At 42.2% G+C, this 9,658-nt stretch overlaps 1 pseudogene; it reads right to left on the bottom strand.

The window, feature by feature from the left end:
• Positions 1-5,597: 5,597 nt before the first annotated feature.
• LOC122349226 lies at positions 5,598-8,843 on the bottom strand (annotated as a pseudogene).
• Positions 8,844-9,658: the final 815 nt, after the last annotated feature.

Raw genomic sequence — 9,658 nt, forward strand, 5'->3', positions numbered from 1 at the left:
AATTTGTCTAAGATTTTCTTTCTTTAAATATTGGTTTCAGATTGTTCTGGTTTCAAAGTAACATTCCGATTAACGTACAAATGAAATAAAATGGAATGTTCACTTAACATTCACTTAAACAAAATCAAAAACTCGATGTTTTATCGTTTCAGTTTAATGAAAACCTAGCAAAGTGCACATGGGAGACTGGGAAGCCACTAAAGCACAGGACATTCACAAATGTGCGATTTATATATTACCTGATTATAATCATTCATTCAAAAACATTCAGCTTCTTTGGGATTCGTGTAATATATTATATATTGTAATGGAGTGCAATAAACAACTTCACATGGACTATTCTCAAACCTGATCACAGATACAATGCGCTTGTAAGTTAAAATCAGAAGGTTGTAATGTTTTATGGTTCTCGCTCCTGTGAGGCTCTCACATCCTCTCTCTCTCCAGAGAGTCCAGATTATGGGAACCCAAATGCATCCGCTTCTCTGGAGCTTTAACACACATCAACAATCTAATCTCAGTAGCAGTTTCTGACATTCTCATGGTGCTCATAAAATGCTCAGGATGCCGCTGTGCTATCAATAAACCACTGTTTATGATCATCTCTCTGGGATGAGACATGAACACGCAAGAGTTACTATTATATTACATTACTGCAATGTGGAAATCTGCATATATTTAAATGCTCCTGCAATTCTTTGCTCCCGCACATGAACGAGTCAAACGCATGCTGGCTGTTTGGCAGAGAACATGGTTATTCGTATGCTGACGGCTTGAAGAGCTGGAGAGGACTAGTCAAGTGTCTCCATGGTGACAGGAAGTGAGGCGACTGGTGAACTATGAAAGTTCTGACAAGATTTTTTTTACAAGAAATGACTAAATCAGATTGTGTCTTGACAAAAAGATTTGCCAGATGGTGTGTCTCCCTCATCTGGTCAAAGAGAAAACATGCAGAAAGGAAGGAAAGATTTTTAATGTTAATAATAAGCCAAAATGAGTTCAATAATAAATAAACATTGGGACTAATATGTAAACTAATAGGCTATTAATCAAGCTAATAAAAGACTGTAGCAGGTTTGATTTGTGTAAATATGGTAACTTATGCGCATAAACTAAAATATCTTAAATCACGCAGCACCAAACACAACTTTATATGAGCATTAGGACATTATTAGCACACATGACTGGAGAGATTACATTTTCTACTCACCTGTTCTACTCAACTCTCTTTTAGCTCATTTTATATATAGTCTATTTTCCAGTCGTTCAGTCTCATTTAATTTTAGGTCTTTTGTGGTAGTATGTTATCGACATATGGACTAGATTTAAAAGCTGATCTTTGCCTGCTGAGTTTGGGAAGGTTTCATGATGTACTAGTTCTGAAAGCTGTTTGGCTTTGAATGGTGGCCAGCAGGACTTGTTATAGGCTACGCTTAAAAGGAGGAAGGTTTATAGCTTTTGGGCCTGATATATATATAAATCACACTCATACAAAAGCATGTGAACAACAACAACAACAGTTTATTTAGTTTAGTTTATTTTGACCTTAACGTGGGATGATTGATATACAGGTTAGTGCATAAAATCACCTTGGTTTTCCACAAACCGATTAAAAAAATTGCACTTTGAGGCGACTTTTAGCTCTTGATTTGCTCTGCATTTTTTTACGAAGAGGCGGTCAGAGTTCAAGCTACAAAAACCTTGAGTTTTGTGGTAAAATACCGTTCAGTAATCAGTTCATGACACGCGCCCCTGCTGGACGTTCCTCCGTGTACGCATTTCATCCATAGCCTGAAACCTCCTAACATCGGGATAGTGTAATACAGCATTTTACAAAAGAAAAGCCTGCTTGATCAACTATCAACGCTAGAGTTCGTCACGTTCTCTAGAGAGGCATTTTCTTGCCAAAAAATACAGCGCAGCGCAAAATGCTACCGCGAGGAGAGCGCACCTCCTGCTGTGTCCAGTAAAGCTGTGGATCTTGGCGGTGGAGCGACTGATGCCATCATCATAGCAGCTTCTCCCACTCCTGCTCCTCTTAACACGTCTGCTCCTCCGAATCCGTCTCGTCCTCCTATCACACCTCCTCCTGCTAACAGTCCTCTTTCTCTCAATGCGGCTCCAACAAACACTGCCACCGCCGCCATTGCTATCGCTGCTACAGGCGCGCCACATTTCCTGAGCCAGAGATCTTTCTGAGCCTTCCTATAGTCCTGCTCGGTGTACCTCCTGCATCTATTCTTCCTCCTGAGAGCCTCGGCCTTGTCCAGAAGCTCAGCGACCTTATATCGGTCTTTGTCTTTGTTGTTAAATACCTGAAACCTCTCCTGAACACCCGACTGACCAGCGACCGTGAGGTTCACACCCTCGTAGATAATCTTCATCGGTTCGCTCAACCGATCCGCATGAGTGAAGAGCACTATTGAGTGCCTTAACACCTTGGCGCCAAATTTCTCCCGGATCCATGTCACAGATTCCTCGCTCCTCCTTCGTGAACGCCTCACCCAGTTTGACCACCAGCAGAAACACACATCGACCTGTGTGTGCTGTAAACATCTGCCCCATAGTCTTCACATCTCTGTCCGAGAGTCCCGAGGTGTCGATCACGGTGACAGCTCGCCTCCACCTCTGCATGCGCTTCTGCCGCAGACATTCGCTTCTCCGATGTAAAATAGTTATGTTCTTCAAATGTTTTTCACCCAGGATGGTGTTTCCCGACGCACTTTTTTTCCTGCTCCGGCCAGACCCAAGAGCATGATATTCAGATCTGACACTGTAGAAAAGAGGAGAGAGGTTACGGACGGGTCAGCGGACGGACGGACACCTGAACGCTGAAATGATTTACTCACACGAAGGAGGATGAGACATGCTTCCCTTCCGCTGCGCCTCCTGCATGATTGCGAGTGGATTTCTCTCTCTAGTTTTTTGAGACATTGCACATCGAAATATAAAAACTTGCTGCATCTTTACACATCTCAAATCAAAAAGGACTCATGCGCGTTTACTGGACAAGTATTAACCAATAGTACGATGTCCAGAATATCACGTTACCCTACTCAAAACAATTAATCTAAATATATAAACTAGAACTGTAGGTTAATTGCCTGTATGTGCATCCTCGGCTGTATAGGGGGGATATGGGACACCTAAACTCCAGTGTTTTTATTTCTTGTTGTAACAAAATGTAGTTAAGACTTTCCCTGCGCCAGTGTGCATACTATCCACCCTATCTGCCCTAAACAGCACTGAAATATCACATAGACCTTAGTATGGAAACATTGGGGCGTAGGCATTTACTATAGTTTTATAATGACTTCATGGGGGTGAAGAAGCTCTCCCGGGAAGGTCAAGGACACAGAACCCTGACTAGATACGTTATCATAAAGACAATTTTACAAATTGTTGTCATGTTATTAAAGTGTTGAAAATGCGTTTCCTTTTTTTATTTTCACATTTGTTTTGGCCACACTTTATCAAATATATTTGCGAATCTGGAGCAGCCATCAAATGGGGGAAATATGCATTTAGAGACTTTACGATAAGTCATAAAAGCTAGCTTAGAGGGATGCTACAGAGATGGAATCCGAGAACCACGTTTTAATAGCAAGCAAAGAAAACAGATTGAAGTGAACCATGTTTTTTAGCAATTACAACAGTTCAGATCAGGCCAGTTAACAACGCTTCTTTTAGGCACATAAGTCCCAGATGGTTTATTTGAATTTTGGCACAAAAATACCAATAGGTGTGACCATATCCACTGTGTTTAATATCTACATTCTTTTTTCAGGTTCATGTTGAACTAATGGTGTTGCATAATAAATCGCTGAAGCCAAAGCTGGATAACTATTTTTCCCCAATTACCCAAATTCCCCCTAGCTGCTAGTTTATAGGTCACTGAGCAGAGGCACGATGTGCACGGATCACAAAAGGCTAAAACTTGTTCACACGCATTCGTTCTCGATAGAAGCGATTTGAACAGAACGTCTCGAGACAGACCGAACATTAACGGGCACGTGCCGCTGAAGCGCGCCAGGCAGTCACGTGATTGTCGCTTTCGCTCACCTGTGCCACGAGCTCCTTCACCTTTCTCTTCAAGAGTGTTTCTGCATGCACCAAAGTAAAACTGAAAGCTGGTTGGTGTAAACACGGAAGCTGTGAAGACCCGCAGTAACTGTTTTAAACGGGAAGTACAGCTAAAACCTGTATAAACGTCGCTAGATGTCGACTGAGTGGCGCATGCGCGATTATTCAAAAGTTTTGCGTTCGCTACGGAACCCCTAAGGTAAAATGTTTTTGCGAACTGGGGTTTGCTCCACGTTGTTCTCAAAGGGAACTCGACACACGCGTTTGAGAAATACACAGACACACACAAACAATTGCACCGGATTTTCTTGTGTTAGTACCTTTTTATTTCCATACATTTCAATTGTAGGCAAAACGCCGTTCTCGATGAGACAGAATTGCATTAGTTTGCATATTCGCATTTGGAGGGAGCAGCTCGGTTCAAGCAACAACCAGTTCAACCCAGGTCACCTTCAAACCCTAAATTACAAATGAATTTGTAGGAAAACGCGCTGTACTTTCTTGCAAGCCCTCGATGCGCTGGAGCGGCTCTGCGCTTTCACGCATGCGCAAACAATCACTGCGGGACAGCGCCCTCTGCTGGACACCGACAGGTAAGGCTTCACCAGTCTTCAATTCCATTCTTAGTGTAAGTCATTAAAAAGACAGTTTTAAGCACATACCAATATGGTAATTTACCAACTTAATCTAAAATATGAAGTTAAGTAAATTTGAGATCATTTCCGTGTTATTATACGCTTAGTCCAGCTATTCAGGACTAAACCACAAACCTGAATCACTACAATTAAGTGTGCAATTTATTCACTAAATGCCCCCGTAACCTCAACACCAAAACAACTACAAGCGCATCTGCAGAAACTACAGTAGATCTAATAATATTTCAGTCAAGTTTTCCAGTAGAAACACAACAAAAAAAAAAGAACAGAAATGTGATGAAAACCGGAAGCGTAGCACCAAGTACAGAAGTCTCGTCTGCGTTTTTTCTTCTGCAGCTCCACAATTTTGGTTATGAAAGTAAAACTCGTATGATTTCTTTGTGACCCTGACAATCAAACCCAGCAAACCGTCGAAGACGCATTACCATTAAAAGAGTTTAGCACGACACACACAGAGTCTGAATGGAACCGTTTAAAAGCATTACGGATGGTTTGGATCGGTGTCTTAAAGGAACAGTTCAGGGAAAACGTGATTCGTCAGTTTTACTCACCTTAACAAAACCCTTCAATAAGTTGGAAAAAAACGATTAGAGCAGGTTTGGAATATGATACGGGCGAAATAATGACTGAACTCTTCCTTTAAAACGTCTGATCTAAAGAAGGATTTAAGAACAGTATTTAAAAAAAGACAAAAATCTGAATCATTGTTTCATTAGCTAAAACCCCCCTGTAGTCTGAAGCTCACCCCGCGGTGGTTTATTCCCAGAAGCTCAGGTGAGCTCGTGACGGGTTGGTTTTCCGTTACGCTGGAATCGGCTGCGTTACGTTAGAGATGGTCGTGCGTTCGGAGATGGTCGATGAGGATTTTCCTGGAAGTAAGATCGCGGAAAGTGAGAGCAGCTTCGGGAGGAGACCAAAGGGAAACAGGGTCAGGAGGTCGAGGTTCAGCCCGATCACCCGGATGCCGAGTATTTCTTCAGCTGCTCCAGGAAGACGAAGGTCAGGACCGTGTGAGGAATCAGGCGGATCCGGCGGAACTAAACCCTGTCGCGTGATTGGACGGCGGGAGACATCGTCAAAGGGATCGGGTAGAGTAGGTCTAATGAGCAAACAAAGCATAATAAAGCAGATCTGGTACCTTGTAGAAAGCTAGTGGTCCCAGTTTGCCATGTTTCAGTCAGGCAGTGGATCACACCCTAATATGCAAAAATACAGTTAAATAATGAGCAATAAAAGATAATGAGACGATAACCAGAGAGGCAGGAGACTCACTCTGTATTCCCTTTAGAGTTCATTAATCTGGTCTTTAATACATCCAGCGGCTGGCAGAGGAACGTCGCACAACCTCCCTGAAGAGAGATTTTTTTTTTTATATAGCAGTTATTATTATTTATATACATATATATATATATATATATATACATATATACATACACACACACATAAAATTTTTCTTAAAAAATAAAAGTATAACCAGTGACTGGCCAATCAGAGTGTTCGATACTCACAGCGATGAAGCTGGACAGGAAGTGTGTCATTATATTATCTCCCATGAGTCCTGTGCCCAACACCAGCTGCTTGGCCTGATCGCAACACGCCAGCTGACACAGAGAGACACGTTCATCACAAACACTCCACACAACATCCGTTCATGAACTGCAGTCGCTCCTATGATGCACTGCTCTCACCTGCCCGACAGTGACCAGGGCTCTCTGCTGGACGCCATAGTGGCTCCTGAGAACAGCTTCCTGGTCCCCTCTGAGAGAAACACACGTCTCAGAGAGACATTCAAACACGCCCAGATCCACAAGCGCCTTTTACCTTCCCTCCAGACTCCTGAAGAGGCCGCCCAGCGCCGCGCTTGTAGCTGGGCGAGAGAGACACACACACACACACACACACACACACACGAGTCAGGTTAGTCACGTGAGGAGTCAGGAGCGCTTTCAGACCTGAGCACACTCACTTTCTCCTCTGCTCCGCAGGAAGCTTCACGTCGTTCTGCATCCTGTGAGACGAACAGCAAGAAACGCTCAGACTGGGCCGATGAGCTGAAGAACACACACACTAACCTCGCAATACACACCGAACGCTCACCATATCAGCCGGAGTCCCGGCGAAGCCGCCGTGAAGCTCATGGAAACACACGAGTGAGAGAAGAGGAAAACGATCTCAAACCTGCAGTATAAAGGGGATTACAAACCATAGATGGGAAAAAAGGAAAAAGGTAATTGCATTTAAGGTAAGGTAAAAAAAAATTAAATAATAATAAAAAATTATATAATATATATATATATATATATATATATATATATATATATATATATATATATATATATATATAAAATTTGAGATACAAAAATTCTTCTCTTCAGATAAACTTTTGGAATAAAAATGAAAATAAACTAAATTTTATCTATACATGATTACGAATCTTACACAATGCTGGAATTTTTTCTTGTCAGACTTCATACAGCCTGCAAATTCAGAAAAAGTGGAAAATGTCAAATAATTTTTTCTATTTATTTATTTTATGACTGCTAGAATAAATAGAAATAAAATATGAATAAGTATATTTTTACAAATATTCTGGATGTTAATACAAACTGTACATAGTAAATAAATGAATCAAATACTAAAAGAGCGTATGAACATATGTTAATCTATATACTGTATGCCTATGGTTTATAAGGTGTGTGTTTTACTCCAAACGCCCCAGCAGGATTTTCTGATAGAAGGGCATGGGATCCTCGACCGCTGCCCATCATGTCTCTGACCGTCTCATAGATGGCAAACCTGGGTGAGAGAATACGACATCTACAGGAGACAGAGGAGATATAGACCCATTACCTGCGTGCTTCTCCTGAACTCCATCCAGCCATTAAACGTGGTGTTTTTCTTGTCTTTAAGCGGACGTTAGGCGGCGCGTGAGGCGCCGAGCTCAGACCTGTCTGCAGAGGACGCGCTCGAGGCCGCTATACAGCGCCAGGACGCCGCCGCTCTTCACCACGCATCGCCATGTGCCGACCATCCTCATCTTCACCTCTTGCGCCTGCAGGTGCACCTGTCCACACCCAACAAGCATCACAGCTAAAACAGCTCTAAGGCCGGCGTTTTGTTAAATATTGCATTTAATTAAATTAAGTAATCGCTTTTATTGATCAAGGCACGAATTTATCATCTTTTTTTTTTTGACATTTCAAATTTTGACATTTTATTCTCCAAAAAGCAATATTTGAAACCTTAAAAGTAGACACTTTACTTACAATAAATGAACTTCTTCAATGGACATGAAACTTATCACTTTTGCACACATCTCTTTACATCTTAATGTCTTACCCATTATGAATAATAAATATACACAGTACAGACATATAACACATTCTGGTCTGTTTTCTTCCCACGGTGTCCTGGGCAGATAAATGGATTTCCTGTGAGAGTAAAATGTGATTATACACGCTCAATTGAGCATTAAGTATCTGTTGACATAGAAACAGATTGTAGCAAAACCTCAGACACACACACACTGCACACAGTCTGTCAGATGTAACAGTTCAAGGCCAACAAGCCTTCACGTCTTTCTGTTGGGGACTGAAGTCTTCAGAGCAGCAGTGCTGTGAGACTCAGAGTCACTCTTAGATCATTTACAGGATGTACATTCAGAGTCACACACACACACACACACACACAAAGTTCTTGGCCTCATTACACTGATCAGGGGACTGGTCAGACAGCTCTTCATCAGAGTTTGGCTCCTGTCTGTGTGGCCAATGTGTGTGTGTGTGTGTGTGTGTGTGTGTGTGTGTGTGTGTTTTATGGAGCTTATCTGTAGCTTTTGTTTTGGTTTTTAGTGGAGAGCCGACAAATCCACAGATAATTCACAGATAAACGACACTCATAGAAAGTGAAAGCCCTCCCACAGGCTATCAGCGTCACCGATTCTGGACACCCCTGATACTCCTTTTGTTAAACTCGTTGGCGAGACCCAAGGACGAGCTGCGCTCTAAGGCAGAGTACAAGACACAAGACAATCAAAGATCCCAGCAAACGGACTCAACTGGACAGGCACACACACACACACACACACACCTGGATGGCGGACATGCTGATCACACACACATCTGTAACTCATAACGGAATCTGGACAGAAACATGCACGGACTGCCAGCTCTCACACACACACTCCTCACACACACACACACACACTCTCACACTCTCACACACTCCACACACACCTCTCATATCACACACACACACTCCACACACACTCCTCACACCTCTCACACACTCTCACACACATCTCCACACACACACACACACACAGTTCCTATCAGGAGAAAACACAAAGTGGGCAGTCCTAAAATACCGTAGCCTTCAATTATAAATGAAACATTCAATACTTTCATTCCAGGCATGCATCTGGAGACACTTCATTATAGTTCCTGAAAGTAATTTACGTTTCTATTACCAAGACCTGGATTTGTTTTTCTGGCCAAATCATCACTGCTTCACGAGGGCTTGAGGGACCGACCTCTGTCCCGTCAGAGTCTGATTACACAGAACATCACATGAAGCTCTGATAAACAGGTGAATGTGCCTCAACAGCTGCTTCTCTCTTCAGAACATACCAGACAGATTATATAGAGAGAGTCTTGTCAATATCTTTCAATAAGTTTATACAGAGGTGTTAAGATAAAACATGCAATATATAATTTCTCCCCAGCTAGTCTGGAATAAATCGGTTACTACACATGGAAATATTCATCATCATTTAGAACAGACCGACCTTTTACTCCGATAGTGTTATAATGTATTTTATAAATTGGAACAGAAGAAGCCTGTGGGTCTGAACACACTTCCTGCTGATTCTATCCGATACTCCGATGTGCTGTCTGCTCAGCTAGTTCATGTATTTCGGA

This window comes from Puntigrus tetrazona, chromosome 1 (assembly GCF_018831695.1).
Source record: "Puntigrus tetrazona isolate hp1 chromosome 1, ASM1883169v1, whole genome shotgun sequence".
Lineage (NCBI taxonomy): Eukaryota > Metazoa > Chordata > Actinopteri > Cypriniformes > Cyprinidae > Puntigrus > Puntigrus tetrazona.